Source organism: Piliocolobus tephrosceles, chromosome 13, assembly GCF_002776525.5.
Source record: "Piliocolobus tephrosceles isolate RC106 chromosome 13, ASM277652v3, whole genome shotgun sequence".
Lineage (NCBI taxonomy): Eukaryota > Metazoa > Chordata > Mammalia > Primates > Cercopithecidae > Piliocolobus > Piliocolobus tephrosceles.
This window is the reverse complement of record NC_045446.1, coordinates 59,667,519-59,685,542: the sequence shown is the minus strand read 5'-3', so window position 1 is coordinate 59,685,542 and position 18,024 is coordinate 59,667,519. Positions and strand designations below refer to the sequence as shown.

Below are 18,024 nucleotides of genomic sequence, written 5' to 3'. Positions count from 1 at the left end.
GGTTCAACATTCGCAAATCAATAAACATAATCCAGCATATCAACAGAACCAAAGACAAGAACCACATGATTATCTCAATAGATGCAGAAAAGGCTTTTGACAAAATTCAACAGCCCTTCATGCTAAAAACGCTCAATAAATTCTGTATTGATAGAACGTACCTCAAAATAATAAGAGCTATTTATGAAAAACCCACAGCCAATATCATACTGAATGGGCAAAAACTGGAAGCATTCCCTTTGAAAACTGGCACAAGACAGGGATGCCCTCTCTCACCACTCCTATTCAACATAGTGTTGGAAGTTCTGGCTAGGGCAATCAGGCAAGAGAAAGAAATCAAGGGTATTCAGTTAGGAAAAGAAGAAGTCAAATTGTCCCTGTTTGCAGATGACATGATTGTGTATTTAGAAAACCCCATCGTCTCAGCCCAAAATCTTCTTAAGCTGATAAGCAACTTCAGCAAAGTCTCAGGATAAAAAATTAATGTGCAAAAATCACAAGCATTCTTATACACCAGTAACAGACAAGCAGAGAGCCAAATCAGGAATGAACTTCCATTCACAATTGCTTCAAAGAGAATAAAATACCTAGGAATCCAACTTACAAGGGATGTAAAGGACCTCTTCAAGGAGAACTACAAACCACTGCTCAGTGAAATCAAAGAGGACACAAACAAATGGAAGAACATACCATGCTCATGGATAGGAAGAATCAATATTGTGAAAATGGCCATACTGCCCAAGGTTATTTATAGATTCAATGCCATCCCCATCAAGCTACCAATGAGTTTCTTCACCGAATTGGAAAAAAACTGCTTTAAAGTTCATATGGAACCAAAAAAGAGTCCGCAATGCCAAGACAATCCTAAGTCAAAAGGACAAAGCCGGAGGCGTCACGCTACCTGACTTCAAACTATACTACAAGGCTACAGTAACCAAAACAGCATGGTACTGGTACCAAAACAGAGATATAGACCAATGGAACAGAACGGAGCCCTAAGAAATAATGCCACACATCTACAACCATCTGATCTTTGACAAACCTGAGAGAAACAAGAAATGGGGAAAGGATTCCCTATTTAATAAATGGTGCTGGGAAAATTGGCTAGCCATAAGTAGAAAGCTGAAACTGGATCCTTTCCTTACTCCTTATACGAAGATTAATTCAAGATGGATTAGAGACTTAAATGTTAGACCTAATACCATAAAAACCCTAGAAGAAAATCTAGGTAGTACCATTCAGGACATAGGCATGGGCAAGGACTTCATGTCTAAAACACCAAAAGCAACGGCAGCAAAAGCCAAAATTGACAAATGGGATCTCATTAAACTAAAGAGCTTCTGCACAGCAAAAGAAACTACCATCAGAGTGAACAGGCAACCTACAGAATGGGAGAAAAGTTTTGCAATCTACTCATCTGACAAAGGGCTAATTTCCAGAATCTACAAAGAACTCAAACAAATATACAAGAAAAAAACAAACAACCCCATCAAAAAGTGGGGAAAGGATATGAACAGACATTTCTCAAAAGAAGACATTCATACAGCCAACAGACACATGAAAAAATGCTCATCATCACTGGCCATCAGAGAAATGCAAATCAAAACCACAATGAGATACCATCTCACACCAGTTAGAATGGCAATCATTAAAAAATCAGGAAACAACAGGTGTTGGAGAGGATGTGGAGAAATAGGAACACTTTTACACTGTTGGTGGGATTGTAAACTGGTTCAACCACTATGGAAAACAGTATGGCGATTCCTCAAGGATCTGGAACTAGATGTACCATATGACCCAGCCATCCCACTACTGGGTATATACCCAAAGGATTATAAATTATGCTACTACAAAGACACATGCACACGTATGTTTATTGTGGCACTATTCACAATAGCAAAGACTTGGAATCAACCCAAATGTCCATCAGTGACAGACTGGATTAAGAAAATGTGGCACATATACACCATGGAATACTATGCAGCCATCAAAAAGGATGAGTTTGCGTCCTTTGTATGGACATGGATGCAGCTGGAAACCATCATTCTTAGCAAACTATCACAAGAAGAGAAAACCAAACACCGCATGTTCTCACTCATAGGTGGGAACTGAACAATGAGCTCACTTGGACTTGGGAAGGGGAACATCACACACTGGGGCCTATCATGGGGAGGGGGGAGGGGGGAGGGATTGCATTGGGGAGTTATACCTGATATAAATGATGAATTGATGGGAGCTGACGAGTAGATGGGTGCAGTACACCAACATGGCACATGTATACTTATGTAACAAACCTGCACGTTATGCACATGTACCCTAGAACTTAAAGTATAATAAAAAAAATAATAATAAAAAAAAGAACATCCTGAAAAAGAAATAACTTCAGAGAGAAACCAGAAGGAAGCTTTTTGTGAAACTGCTCTGTGTCACGTGAATTCCGCTCACACAGTTAAATTTCCCTTTTCATTGAGCTGTATCATAACACTGTCTTTGTTTAGCCTGTGAAGGGATATGCTGGATGGTTTTGAGGCTTATCGTGAGAAAGGAAACGTCTTCAGATAGAGACTGGAGAGAAGCTTTCTGAGGAGCTGCTCTGTGACGTGTGCATCCCACTCACAAAAATACACGTTTCTTCTCCTAGAGGATTCTGGAATCCCTTTTGGAGAAAAAGCTACCAAGAGATATTCAGTAGTATAGTGATGACTCTGGTGAAAAAGAAAATATCTTCAGATAAAAACTGGAAAGAAGATTTCTGGGAACCTTCCTTGTGTTAGATGTATTTATTCATCTCACATATTTAAAACTTTAATTATATTATGCAGCTTGGGAACTTCGTCATGCACATATCTGCAGAGGGACATTTGGGAGCACATTCTGGCCTACGGTGAAAGAGGAGATATCTTCAGATAAAAACTTTATCGAAACTTTCTGAGAAACTACTTTGTGATGTATGCATTCCACTCAGAGAGTTATATCTCTTTTATTACAAGGCTGTGTTTGAACACTGTTCTTCTGAAACTGAAAAAGTGATATTTCAGAACGCATTTAGGACTCTGGCGGGTAGTGAAATATACTGAAATAAAATCGAGGAAGAAGCGTTCCAAGAATCTGCTCTCTGATATGTGCATCCATTCACAGAGTTAATGCTTACTCTATGTTGCCCAGTTTCGAAACTCTATCTTTGAAGTATCTGTGAAGGGATATTTAGTGATGCCCAGAGGCTTGTGTTGAGCAAGGAAACGTCTTCCAATGAAACCTGTGGAGAAAAGCTCTGAGCAACTGCTTTGTAATGTGTATATTCGTCTCGTAGAGTTAAACCGTTCTTTGGATTTTGGAGCTTGAAATCACTGTTTTTGTGGAATCTGAGGAAGGACTTTTGGGAATGATCCTTACAATGTGGAGAAAGAAATATTCTTAGGAAAAATCCAGTAGGAAGGTTTCTCTGAAACTGCTTGGTGTCATCTTAATTACTCTCACTCCGTTAAGCCTCCCTTTTCATTCAGCAGTTTTCTAGCCCTGTGTATGTTTAGCGTGTGATGGGATATTCGGACGCACTTTGGGGCTACCGGTGAAAAAGGAAATAAGTTCAGACCGAAACTGGAGAGAAGTTTTCAGAGAAACTGCTTTGTGACGTGTGCATTCCAGTCACAATGTTACACCTCTCTTCTCATACAGTGTCGGGGAAACCCCTTTGGAGAAACAGGTACCAAGTGCTTTTTGGGAGCCTGTTGATGCTGAAGGTGAAAAGGGAAAAGACTCAGGCAAAAACTGGAAAGAAACTTTCTAGGAAACTGCTCTGTGATATGTGTAATCATCTCACATAGGTAAAGCTTTCTTTATATTACCCAGGTGGGAAACACTCATGGACGGATCTACGAAAGGACATTTGGGAGCACATTCAGAACTATGTTGAACAAGGAAATATCTTCATATAAAAACTGGAAAGAAGCTATCTGTGAATCTCCTTTTTCTATGTTTAGTCATCTCAGATAGATGAAGCTTTCTTTACATTATGCAGCTAGGAAACTCCCTTGTGGATGGATCTGCGAAGGGATTTTTGGGATCACTTTGGGCCTCCCATGAAATACGAAATACATTCAGATAAAAACTGGACAAAAGCTTGCTGAGAAACTGCTTGGTGTTGTGTGTATTCCACTCAGGGAGTTATATCTTTCTTATCACAAGTCACAGTTTGAACACTGTTCCTGTAAAATCAAAAGAGTGATATTCGGAGCACATTGAAGACTAAGGCAAAAAGTGAAATGTCGTCTAATACAAAACAGAAAGAAGCACTTGAAGACACTGCTCTCTGACAAGTTCATTCTTTTCACAGAGTTAAAGCTTATTCTACATTTCCCAGTTTGAAAATCGGTCTTTGAGGATTCTGCGAACGGATAGTATGTTGCAACCAGAAGCCTGTGTCGAGCAAGGAAATATCTTCCATCGAAAATTGGAGAGAAGCTTTCTGCATAACTCTTTTGTGATGTTTGTATTCATCTCAAAGAGTTCAATCATTCTTTGTATTGAACAGTTTGAAATCACTGTTTCTGTGGAATCTGAGAAAGGACACTTGGAAACGCTCTTTAGAATAATCTGATAAAGAAATAACCTCAGACAGAAACCAGAAGGAAGCTTTCCGTGAAATTGCTCTGTAGCACTTGAGTTCCGCTCACATAGTTAAGATTCTCTTTGCATTGAGCAGTATCATAACACTGTTTTTGTTTAGTCTGAGAAGGGATATTCAGGAGCGGATTGAGATGCACGGTGTGAAATGAAATGACTTCAGATAGAAACTGGAAAAAAGCTTACTGAGGAGCTGCTTTGTGACGTGTGCATTCCACTCACAGAAATATACCTTTCTTCTCCTAGAGGATTCCGGAATCCCTTTCAGAGAAAAAGCTACCAAGAGACATTCAAGAGTGTAGGGCCTGCTCTGGTGAAGAAGGAAATATCCTCACACAGAAAGTGGAAAGAATATTTCTGTGAAACTGCTTTATGTTATATATATTTATTAATCTCGCAGAGTTAGAAAATTTCTTTTATTGTGCTGTTTGGAAACACTTTCATGCACGGATCTGTGAAGGGACATTCGAGAGCACATTCAGTCCTATGGAGAAAGAGCAGATATCTTCAGATAAAAACTGGATAGAAGCTTTCTGAGAAACTTTTTTGTGATGTATGCATTCCACTCAGGGATTTATACCACTTTTGTCACAAGGCAGTTTTTGAACACTGTTCTTGTGAAACCGAGAAAGTGATATTTCGGAGCGCATTGAGGACTATGGCGAATAGTGAAATATGCTGAAATAAAATCGAGGAAGAAGCATTCCAAGAATCTGCCCTCTGATATGTGCATTCACTTCACAGAGTTAATGCTTACTCTATGTTGCCCAGTTTCAAAACTCTGTATATGAAGAATCTGTCAAGGGATATTTAGTGATGCCCAGAGGCTGATGTGGAGTGAGGAATTGTCTTCCGATGAAACATGCAGTGAAACTTTCTGAGCAACTTCCTTGTGATTTGTGTATTCGTCTCATAGAGTTAAATCATTCATTGGATTGAGCAGGTTGAAATCACTGTTTTTGCGGCATCTGAGGAAGGACATTTGGGAATGATCCTTAGAATATGGAGAAAGAAATATCCTCAGGAGCTTTTTCCAGCTAACGGTGAAAAAGGAAATATGTTCAGACCGAAACTGGAGAGAAGCTTTCCGAGGAACTGCTTTGTGATGTGTGCATTCCACTCACAGTGTTATACCTCTCTTCTCATACAGCGTGGGGGAAACCCTTTTGGAGAAACAGGTACCAAGGGATATTCGGGAGCATGGTCATGCTGATGGTGAAAAGGGAAATAGCCTCAGAACAAAAAACTGGAAAGAAGCTTTCTAGGAAACCACTGTGTGATATGTGTAATGATCTCACAAGATAAAGCTTTCTTTACATTACGCAGCTCAGAAACTGTCATGGACGGATCCACGAAGGGACCTTCTGGAGCACATTCCAGACTACGGTGAAAAATGAGATATCTTCAGATAAATACTGGAAAGAAGCTTTCTGTGAATTTGCTATTTGCTATGTTTACTCATCTCAGATAGATGAAGCTTTCTTTATATTATGCAGCTTGGAAACTCCCTCTTAGATGGAATGGCAAAGGGATATTTGTGATCACCTTTGGGCTTATGGTGAAAGAGGAACTACAGTCAGATAAAAACTGGAAGGAAGCTTTCTGAGACACTGCTTTGTGATGTGTGCATTCCACTCAGGGAGTTATAACTTTCTTCTCATAAGGCACAGTTTGAACCCTGCTCCCTTAAAACCAAAAAGTGATAATCGGAGCACATTGAGGACTATGGCAAAAAGTGAAATGTCGTTCATTAAAAAACAGAAAGAAGCACTCGAAGAAACTGCTCTCTGACATGTCCATTCTTTTCACAGGGTTAAAGCTTACTCTACATTTCCCAGTTTGAATGTCAGTCTTTGAGGTTTCTTCTACGAGATGGTACATAGTGACCAGCGGCCTGTGTCTAGCAAGAAAATGTCCTCCATCGAAAATTGGAGAGAAGCTTTCTGGGCAACTCTTTTGTGATGATTGTATTCATCTCATAGCGTTAAATGATTCTTTGGAATGAGCAGTTTGAAATCACTGTTTCTGTATAATCTGGAAAAGGACATTTGGAAACTCTCTTTAGAATATCCTGAAAATAAATAACCTCAGAGAGAAACCAGAAGGAAGCCTTTTGTGAAACAACTCTGTGTCACGTGAATTCCACCCACACAGTTAAGCTTCCCTTTTCATTGAGCTGTATCATAACACTGTTTTTTGTTGATTCTGCAAAGGGATATTCTGGAGGGCTTTGAAGTTTACAGTAAGAAAGGAAACGTCTTCAGATAGAAACTGGAGAGAAGCTTTTTGAAGAGCTGCTTTGTGACATGTGCATTGCACTCAAAGAAGTATACCTTTCTTCTCCTAGAGGATTCCAGAATCCCTTTTGGAGGAAAAGCTACCAAGAGATATTCTGGTGTATAGTGACGACTATGATGAAGAAGGAAATATCCTGAGAAAAAACTGGAAAGAAGACTTCTGTGAAACTGCTTTGTGTTAGATATATTTATTCATCTCACACAGTTCTGCAAAGGGACATTCGGGAGCACATTCAAATGTCCTTTTTCAGATTATACAGAAACAGTGATTTCAAACTGCTCATTCCAAAGAATCATTTAAGGCTATGAGAATACAATCATCACAAAGGAGTTGCCCAGAAAGCTTCTCTCCAATTTTCGATGGAAGACATTTTCTTGCTAGACACAGGCCTCCAGTCACCACTTACTATCCCATAGCAGAAACCTCAAAGACCGACTTTCAAACTGGGAAATGTACAGTAAGCATTAACCCTGTGAAAAGAGTGGACATGTCAGAAAGAAGTTTATTCGAGTGCTTCTTTCTGTTTCTTATTGAACGTCATTTCACTTTTTGCCATAGTCCTCAATGTGCTCCGATTATCACTTTTTGGTTTTAAGGGAGCAGGGTTCAAACTGTGCCTTATGAGAAGAAAGTTATAACTCCCTGAGTGGAATGCACACATCACCAAGCAGTGTCTCAGAAAGCTTCCTTCCAGTTTTTATCTGACTGTATTTCCTCTTTTACCATAGACCCGAAGGTGATCCCAAATATACCTTTGTGGATCCATCCACGAGGGAGTTTCCAAGCTGCATAATATAAAGAAAGCTTCATCTACCTGAGATGAGTAAGCATACCAAAAAGCAAATTCACAGAAAGCTTCTTTCCAGTTTTTAACTGAAGATATTTCCTTTTTCACCATAGTCCAGAATGTGCTCTCGAAGATCCCTTCATGGATCCGTCCATTACAGTTCCCGAGCTGCGTAATGTAAAGAAAGCTTTATCTTGTGAGATCATTACACATATCACACAGTAGTTTCCTAGAAAGCTTCTTTCCAGTTTTTTTCTGAGGCTATACTCCCTTTCAACATCGGCATCAACATGTTCCCAAATATCCCTTGGTACCTTTTCTCCAAAACGGTTTCCCCCACGCTGTATGAGAAGAGAGGTATAACACTGTGAGTGGAATGCACAAATCACAAAGCAGTGCCTCGGAAAGCTTCTCTCCAGTTTCGGTCTGAACATATTTCCTTTTTCCCCGTTAGCTGGAAAAAGTTCCCGACTATCCCATCACAGACTAAACATACACAGGGCTAGAACACCACTCAATGAAAAGAGAGGCTTAATGGAGCGAGAGTAACTAAGACGACACAGAGGAGTTTCACAGTAATCTTCCTACTGGATTTCTCCTGAGTATATTTCTTTCTCCATATTCTAAGGATCATTCCCAAATGTCCTTCCTCAGATGCCGCAAAAACAGTGATTTCAACCTGCTCAATCCAACGAATGATTTAACTCTATGAGACGAATACACAAATCGCAAGGAAGTTGCTCAGAAAGATTCACTGCATGTTTCATCGGAAGACAATTCCTTGCTCCACATAAGCCTCCGGGCATCACTAAATATCCCTTGACAGATTCTTCAAATACAGAGTTTTGAAACTGAGCAACATAGAGTAAGCATTAACTCTGTGAAGTGAATGCACATATCAGAGGGCAGATTCTTGGAATGCTTCTTCCTCGATTTTATTTCAGCATATTTCACTATACGCCATAGTCCTCAATGCGCTCCGATATATCACATTTTCGGTTTAACAAGAACAGTGTTCAAAAACTGCCTGGTGAGAAAAGTGGTATAACTCCCTTAGGGGAATGCATACATCACAAAGTAGTTTCTCAGAAAGCTTCATCCAGTTTTTATCTGAAGATATCTGCTCTTTCACCGTAAGCCTGAATGTGCTCTCGAATGTCCCTTCAGGGATCCGTGCATGAAGATGTTTCCAAACAGCACAATAAAATAAAGTTTTTAACTCTGCGAGATTAATAAATATATATAACATAAAGCAGTTTCACAGAAATATTCTTTCCACTTTTTGTGTGAGGATATTTCCTTCTTCACCAGAGCAGTCCCTATACTCTTGAGTGTCTCTTGGTAGCTTTTTCTCCGAAAGGGATTCTGGAATCCTCTAGGAGAAGAAAGGTGAGTGGAATGCACACGTCACATAGCACCTCCTCAGAAAGCTTTTTTCCGGTTTCTATCTGAAGTCGTTTCCTTTCACACAGTGTGTCTCAATCCACTCCTGAATATCCCTTCTCAGACTAAACAAAAACAGTGTTATGATAATGCTCAATGAAAAGAGAAGCTTAAGTATGTGAGCGGAATTCACGTGCTACAGAGCAATTTCACAGAAAGCTTCCTTCTGGTTTCTCTCTGAGGTTATTTCTTTTTCAGGATATTATAAAGAGCGTTTCCAAGTGTCCTTTCTCAGATTCCACAGAAACAGTGATTTCAAACTGCTCAATCCAAACAATGATTTAACTCTATGAGATGAATACAAACATCACAAAAGAGTTATGCAGAAAGCTTCTCTCCAATTTTTGATGGAAGACATTTCCTTGCTCGACACATGCCTCTGGTTACTACTTACTATCCTTTCGCAGAACCCTCAAAGTACGACTTTCAAACTGGGAAATGTACAGTAAGCTTTAACCCTGTGAAAAGAATGGACATGACAGAGAACAGTTTCTTCGAGTCCTTTTTTCTGTTTTCTATTAGACGACATTTCACTGTTTGCCATAGTCTTCAATGTGCTCTGAATATCACTCTTTTGGTTTTACAGGAACGATGTTCAAAATATGCCTTATGAGAAGAAAGTTAAAACCCCCTGATTGGAATGCTGACATCACCAAGCAGTTTTACAGAAAGCTTCTCTCCAGTTTTTATGTGACTATATTTCCTCTTTCACCATAGACCTGAAAGTGATCCCAAACATCCTTTCGCTGATCCATCCACGAGGGAGTTTCCAAGCTGTGTAATGTAAAGAAAGCTTCATCTATGTGAGATGAATAAACATGGCAAAAAGCAGATTCACAGAAAGCTTCTTTCCAGTTTTTATCTCAAGATATTTCCCTTTTCTCCATTGTCGTGAATGTGCTCCTGAAGGTCCTTTCGTGGATCCGTCCATGAGAGTTTCCAAGCTGTGTAATATAAGGAAAGCTTTATCTATGTGAGATGATTACACATATCACAGAGTAATTTCCTAGAAAGCATCCTTCCAGTTTTTGTCTGAGGCTACTTCCCTTTTCACCATTGGCATCAACATGCTCCCGATTATCACTTGGTACGTGTTTCTCCAAAAGGGTTTCCCCGACCCTGTATGAGAAGAGAGATATAACACTGGGACAGGAATGCACACGTCACAAAGCAGTTCCTCGAAAACCTTCTTTCCAGTTTCGGACTCAACATATTTCCTTTTTCACCATAAGCCTCAAAGTGCTCCCGAATATCCCATCACATGCTAAACATACACAGGGTTAGAAAACTGCTCAATGAAAAGAGAGGCTTAATGAGCGATAGGAATTAGGACGATGCAGAGTATTTTCACAGAAAGCTTCCTAGTGGATGCTTCCTGAGGATATTTCTTTCTTCATAATCTAAGGATCTTTCCCAAATGTCCTTCCTCAGATTCCACAAAAACAGTGATTTCAAGCTGCTCAATCCAAAGAATGGTTTAACACTATGAGACGAATACACAGATCACAGAGCAGTGGATCAGAACATTTCTCTGCAGGATTCATCGGAAGATGTATCCTTGCTCACCAGAAGCCTCCAGGCGGCACTAAATATCCCTTCACAGATTGGTCAATGACAGAGATTCATAACTGGAAAACATTAATTCTGTGAAGTGAATGCACATATCAGAGACCAGATTCTTGGAACACTTCCTCAATTTTATTTCAGTATATTTCACTATTCGCCGTAGTCCTCAATGCAGTCCGAAATAGCACCTTTTTGGTTTCACAGGAACAGTGTTCAAACGCCACCTTGTGAAAAAAAAGAGGTATAACTCCCTGAGTGGAATGCATATATCACAAAGTAATTTCTCAGAAAGCTTCTAACCAGTTTTATCTGAATATATCTTCTCTTTCAAAGTAGGCCTGAATGTTCTCCCGGATGTCCCTTCGTGGAACTGTGCATGACGGAGTTTCCAAACTGCATAATATAAGAAAAGTTTTAACTATGTGAGATTAATAAACATATCTAACACAAAGCCGTTTCACAGAAATCTTCTTTCCAGTTTTTGTGTTAGGATACTTCCTTTTTCACCATAGCCCTCTCTATAGTTCCAAATGTCTCTTGGTAGCTCTTTCTCAAAAATGGATCCCGAAATCCTCTAGGAGAAGAAAGGTTTACTTCTGTGAGTGGAATGTACACGTCACAAAGCAGCTCCTCAGAAAGCTTCTCTCCAGTTTCAATCTGAAGACGTTTCCTTTCTCATGTAAGCCTCAAAATGCTCCTGAATATCCCTTCACAGACTAAACAAATTCAGTGTTATGATACAGCTCGATGGAAAGAGAAGCTTAACTGTGTGAGCAGAATTCACGTTACACAGAGCAGTTTCACAGAAAGCTCCCTTTTGGTTTCTCTCTGAGGTTATTTCTTTTTCAGTATATTACAAAGAGCGTTTCCAAATGTCCTTTCTCATATTCCACAGAAACAGTGATTTCAAACTGCTCAATCCAAAGAATGATTTAACTCTCTGATATGAATATAAACATCAAAAAAGAGGTGCACAGAAAGCTTCTTTCCGATTTTCAATGGAAGACATTTCTTTGCCTCACACAGGCCTCAGATTGCCATTTATTATCCCTTCGCATAACCGTAAAAGACAGACTTTCAAACTGGGAAATGTACAGTAAGATTTATCCCTGTGAAAAGAATGGATATTTGAGAGCAGATTCTTCTAATGCTACTTTCTGTTTTTTATTGGACGCCATTTCACTTTTTGCCATAGTCTTCAAAGTGCTCTGAATATCACTCTTTTGGTTTCACTGGAACAGTGTTCAAACTTTGCCTTATGAGAAGAAAGTTTTAACTCCCTGAGTGGAATGCACACATCACCAAGCAGTTTCTCAGTAAGCTTCCCTCCAGTTTTTATCGTACTATATTTGTTATTTCACTATAGGCCCGAATATGATCCAAAATATCCCTTCGCGGATCCATCCATGAGGGAGTTTCCAAACTGTGTAATGTAAAGAAAGCTTCATCTATGTGAGATGAATAAACATAGCAAAAAGCAGATTCAAAGAAAGCTTCTTTCCAGTTTTTATCTGAAAATATTTCCTTTTTTACCATAGTCATGAATGTGCTCCTGAAGGTCCCTTCTTAGATCCGTCCATGACAGTTACCCGGCTGCGTAGTGTAAAGAAAGCTTTATCTATGTGAGATGATTACACATATCATAGAGTAGTTTCCTAGAAAGCTTCTTTCCACTTTTTTTCTGAAGCTATTTCCCTTTTCACCATCGGCATCAGCATGCTCCCGAATATAACTTTGTACCTGTTTCTCCTAAAGGGATTCCCCGACGCTGTATGAGCAGAGAGATATAACACTTTGACTGGAATGCACACGGCACAAAGCAGTTCCTCTGAAAGCTTCTCTCCAGTTTCAGTTTGAACATATTTCCTTTTTTACCGTTAGCCTCAATGTGCTCCTGAATATCGCATGACACGCTAAACATACACAGTTCCAGAAAACTGCTCAATGAAATGAGAGGCTTAACTGGGTGAGAGGAATTAAGACACCACAGAGTAGTTTCACAGAAAGCTTCCCTCTGGATTTTACCTGAGGATATTTCTTTCTCCATATTCTAAGGATTGTTCCCAATATCCTTCCTGAGTTTCCAGAAAAACAGTGATTTCCGGCTGCTCAATCCAAAGAATTGTTTAATTCTAGGAGACGAATACACATGATCACAAAGCAGTTGCTCAGAACGTTTCTCTGCAGGTTTCATTGGAAGACGTTTCCTCGCTCACCACAGGCCTCCGAGAGTCAATAAATATCCCTTCACAGATTCTTCAAGACAGAGTTTCGAAACTGGGCAACATAGAGCAATCATTAACTCTGTGAAGGGAATGCACGTATCAGAAAACAGATTCTGGGAACGCTTCTTCCTCAATTTTATTTCAGTATATTTCACTACTCGCCATAGTCCTCAAAGTGTTCCGAAATATCACTTTTTCGGTTTCACAGGAACAGTGTTCAAAAACAGCCTTGTGAGAAAAGAGGTATAACTCCCTGAATGGAATACATACATCACAAAGTAGCTTCTCAGAAACCTTCTATCCTGTTTTTATCTGAAGATATCTCCTCCTTCACTATAGGCCTGAATGTGCTCCCGAACATCCGTTCATGGATCTGTGCATGACAGAGTTTCCAAAGTGCATATTACAATTAATGTTGTAACTATGCAATAACAATAAGTATATCTAACCCAAGACAATTTCACAGAAATCTTCTGTCCAGTTTTGGACTGAGGATATTTCCTTTCTCACCATAGTCGACTCACGAATATCTCTTGATATTTCTTGTCTAGCAAGAAAATGTCTTCCATCGAAAATTGGAGAGAAGCTTTCTGGGCAACTCCTTTGTGATGATTGTATTCTCATAGCCTTAAATGATTCTTTGGAATGAGCAGTTTGAAATCACTGTTTCTGTATAATCTGAAAAAGGACATTTGGAAACGCTCTTTAGAATATCCTGAAAATAAATAACCTCAGAGAGAAACCAGAAGGAAGCTTTCTGTGAAACAGCTCTGTGTCACTTGAATCCCACTCACACAGTTATTCTTCTCTTTTCATTGAGCTGTATAATAACACTGTTTTTGTTTATTCTGCAAAGGGATATTCTGGAGGGCTTTGAGGTTTACAGTGAGAAAGGAAACGTCTTCAGATAGAAACTGGAGAGAAGCTTTCTGAAGGGCTGCTTTGTGACGTATGCATTTCATTCAAAGAACTATACCGTTCTTCTCCTAGAGGATTCCGGAATCCCTTTTGGAGAAAAAGCTACCAAGAGATATTCTGGTGTATAGCAACGACTGTGATGAAGAAGGAAATATCCTGAGACAAAAGCTGGATAGAAGATTTCTGTGAGACTGCTTTGTGTTAGATATATTTATTCATCTCGCATAGTTAAAATTTTAATTGTATTACACAGTTTTGAAACTCTGTCATGTACAGTTCCATGAAGGGACATTTGGGAACACATTCAGCCCTACAGTGAAAGAGGAGGTATCTTCAGATAATAACTGGATAGAAGCTTTCTAAGAAACTACTTTGTGATGTATGCATTCCACTCAGGGTGTTATACCTCTTTTCTCACAAGGCTGTGTTTGAACACTGTTCCTGTGAAACCGAAAAACTGATATTTTGGAACGCATTGAGGATTGTGGGGAATAGTGAAATATACTGAAATGAAATCAAGGAAGAAGCGTTCCAATAATCTGATCCCTGATATGGGCATTCCATTCACAGAGCTTATGCTTACTCTATGTTGCCCATTTTAGAAACTCTGTCTTTGAAGAATCTGTGAAGGGATATTTAGTGACGCCTGGATGCTTGTAGTGAGCGACGTAATGTCTTCTGATGAAACCTGCAGAGAAACATTTTCAGCAACTGCTTTGTGATGTGTGTATTCCTCTCATAGAGTTAAACCATACTTTGGATTGAGCTGCTTGAAATCCCTGTTTATGTGGAATCTGAGGAAGGACATTTGGAAACGATTCCTAGACTATGGAGAAAGAAATAACCTCAGGTAAAATCCAGAAGGAAGCTTTCTGTGAAACTCCCCTGTGTCGTCTCAATTCCTCTCACTCAGTTAAGCCTTTCTTTTCTTTGAGTAATTTTCTAACCCTGTGTATGTTTAGCGTGTGATGGGATATTCGGGAGCACTTTGAGGCTTATTGTGAAAAAGGAAATACATTCAGACCGAAACTGGGGAGAAGCTTTCCGAGGAATTGCTTTGTGACTTTTGTATTTCACTCACAGTGTTATACCTCTCTTCTCATACAGTGTCAGGGAAACCCTTTTGGAGGAAAAGGTACCAAGTGATTTTTGGGAGCATGTTGATGCCAGTGGTGAAAAGGGAAATAGCCTCAGACAAAAACTGGAAAGAAGCTTTCTAGGAAGCTATTCTGTGATATGTGTAATAATCTCACATAGATAAAGCTTTCTTTTCAGGACTATGGTGAACAAGGAAATATCTTCAGATAGAAACTGGAAAGAAGCTTTCTGTGAATCTCCTTTTTGCTATGTTTATTCGTCTCACATAAATGAAGCTGCCTTACATTACACAGCTTGGAAACCCCCTCATGGATGGATCCACGAAGGGATATTTGGGATCACATTTGGGCCTATGAAGAAATAGGAAATATAGTCAGATAAAAACTGGAGAGAAGCTTTCTGAGAAACTGCTAGGTGATGTGTGCATTTCACTTAGGGATTTGTAACTTTCTTCTCATTAGGTACAGTTTGAAAACTGTTCCTGTAAAACCAAAAGATTGATATTCGGAGCACATTGAAGACTATGGCAAAAAGTGAAAAGACGTCCAATAAAAAACAGAAAGAATCACTCGAAGAAACTGCTCTCGACATGTCCATTGTTTTCACTGGCTTAAAGTTAACTGTACATTTCCCATCTTGAAAATTGATGTTTGAGGGTTCTGTGAAGGGATAGTAAGTGGCAACCGGAGGCCTGTTTTGAGAAAGGAAGTGTCTTCCATCGAAAATTGGAGAGAAGTTTTCTGCACAACACTTTTGTGATGTTCGTATTTATCTCATAGAGTTAAATCATTCTTTGGATTGAGCAGTTTGAAATCACTGTTTCTGTGGAATCTGAGAAAGGACATTTGGAAACGCTCTTTAGAATATTCTGAAAAAGAAATAACCTCAGAGAGAAACCAGAAGGAAGCTTTCTGTGAAACTGCTCTGTGTCACGTGAATTAGGCTCACACAGTTAAGCTTCTCTTTTCATTGAGCAGTATCATAACATTGTTTATGTTTAGTGGATGAAAGGATATTCTGGAGCTCTTTGAGGCTTACTGTGAGAAAGAAAACATCTTCCGATAGAAACTGGTGAGGAGCTTTCTGAGGAGCTGCTTTGTTACGTGTGCATGCCACTCACAGAAATATACCATTCCTCTCATAGAGGATTCCGAAATCCCTTTTGAATAAAAGCTACCGAGAGATATTCGGGAGTATAGGGACGATTATTGTGAAGAAGGAAATATCCTCAGAGAAAAACAGTAAAGAAGATTATTGTCAAACCGCTTAGTGTTAAATATATTTATTCATCTCGCATAGTTGAAACTTTACTTATATTACGCAGTTTGGAGACTCCGTCATGCATGGATCCGAGAAAGGACATTCGGGAGCACATTCTGGCACATGGTGAAAGAGGAGATATCTTCAGATAAAAACTGAATAGAAGCTTTCTGAGAAACTACTTTGTGATGTATGCATTCCACTCAGGGAGTTATACCTCTTTTCTCACAAGGCAGTGTTTGAACACTGTTCCTGAGAAATGGAAAAAGTGATATTTTGGAGTGCATTGAGGTCTATAGCGAATAGTGAAATATACTGAAATAAAATCAAGGAAGAACCGTTCCAAGAATCTGCTCTCTGATATGTGCATTCACTTCACAGAGTTAATGTTTACTCTGTGTTGCCCAGTTTCGAAACTCTGTCTTTGAAGGATCTGTTAAGGGCTATTTAGTGACGCCTGGAGGATTGTGGTGAGTGAGGAAACGTCTTTCAGTGAAACGTGCAGAGAAACATTGTCAGCAACTGCTTTGTGATGTGTCTATTTGTTTCATAGAGTTAAACCATTCTTTTGATTGAGCAGCTTGAAATCACTGTTTTTGTGGAATTTGAGGAAGGACATTTGGGAACGATCCTTAGATTATGAAGAAAGAAATATCCTCAGAAAATATCCAGTAGGAAGCTTTCTATGAAACTACTCTGAGTCGTCTTAATTCCTGTCGCTCAGTTAAGCCTCTCTTTTTATTGAGCAGTTTTCTAACTCTGTGTATGTTTAGCGTGTGATGGGATATTCGGGAGCACTTTGAGGCTTATGGTGAAAAAGGAAATATGTTCAGACCGAAACTGGAGAGAAACTTTCCAAGGAACTGCTATATGACGTGTGCATTCCACTCACAGTGTTATACCTCTCTTTTCATACAGTGTCGATGAAACCCTTTTGGAGAAACAGGTACCAACTGATATTCGGGAGCATGTTGCTGCAAATGGTGAAAAGGGAAATAGCCTCACACAAAAACTGGAAAGAAACATTCTAGGAAACTACCATGTGATATCTGTAATCTTCTCACATAGATAAAGCATTCTTTACATTACGCAGCTTGGAAACTGTCATGGATGGATCCAGGAAGGGACCTTGGGGAGCAGATTCAGGACTATGGTTATAAAGGAAGTATTTTCAGATAAAAACTGCGAAGCTTTCTGTGAATCTGCTTTTTGCTATGTTTATTCATCTCACATAGTTGAAGCTTTCTCTACATTACACGGCTTGGAAACTCCCTCATGGATGGATCCGTGAAGGAATATTTGGGGTCACATTCAGGCCTACGGTGAAATGGGAAATATAGTCAGATAAAAGCTGGAGAGAAACTTTCTGAGCAACTGCTTAGTGATGTGTGCATTCCACTCAGGGAGTCATAACTTTCTTCCCATAAGGCACAGTTTGAATAGCTTTCCTGTAAAACCAAAAGAGTGATATTTGGAGCACATTGAAGACTATGGCAGAAAGTGAAATGTCGTCCAATAAAAAACAGACAGAAGCACTCGAAGAAACTGCTCTCTGACATGTCCATTCTTTTCACAGGGTTAAAACTTACTGTACATTTCCCAGTTTGAAACTCGGTCTTTGAGGGTTCTGTGAAGGGATAGTAAGTGGTAACCAGAGGCCTGTGTTGAGCAAGGAAATGTCTTCCATTGAAAATTGGAGAGAAGCTTTCTGAGCAACACTTTTGTGATGTTTGTGTTCATCTCATAGAGTTAAATCATTCTTTGGATGAGCAGTTTGAAATCACTTTTCTGTGTAATCTGAGAAAA

At 39.4% G+C, this 18,024-nt stretch overlaps 1 pseudogene across 1 annotated transcript in view; it reads right to left on the bottom strand.

The window, feature by feature from the left end:
- Positions 1-13,511, bottom strand: part of LOC111529795 — a 99,583-nt pseudogene extending 86,072 nt beyond the window's left edge. Inside the window, exon 1 of the transcript XR_003307137.2 lies at positions 13,467-13,511. The product of XR_003307137.2 is annotated as a galactose-1-phosphate uridylyltransferase pseudogene (transcript). The remainder of the gene's footprint in view (positions 1-13,466) is intronic.
- Positions 13,512-18,024: the final 4,513 nt, after the last annotated feature.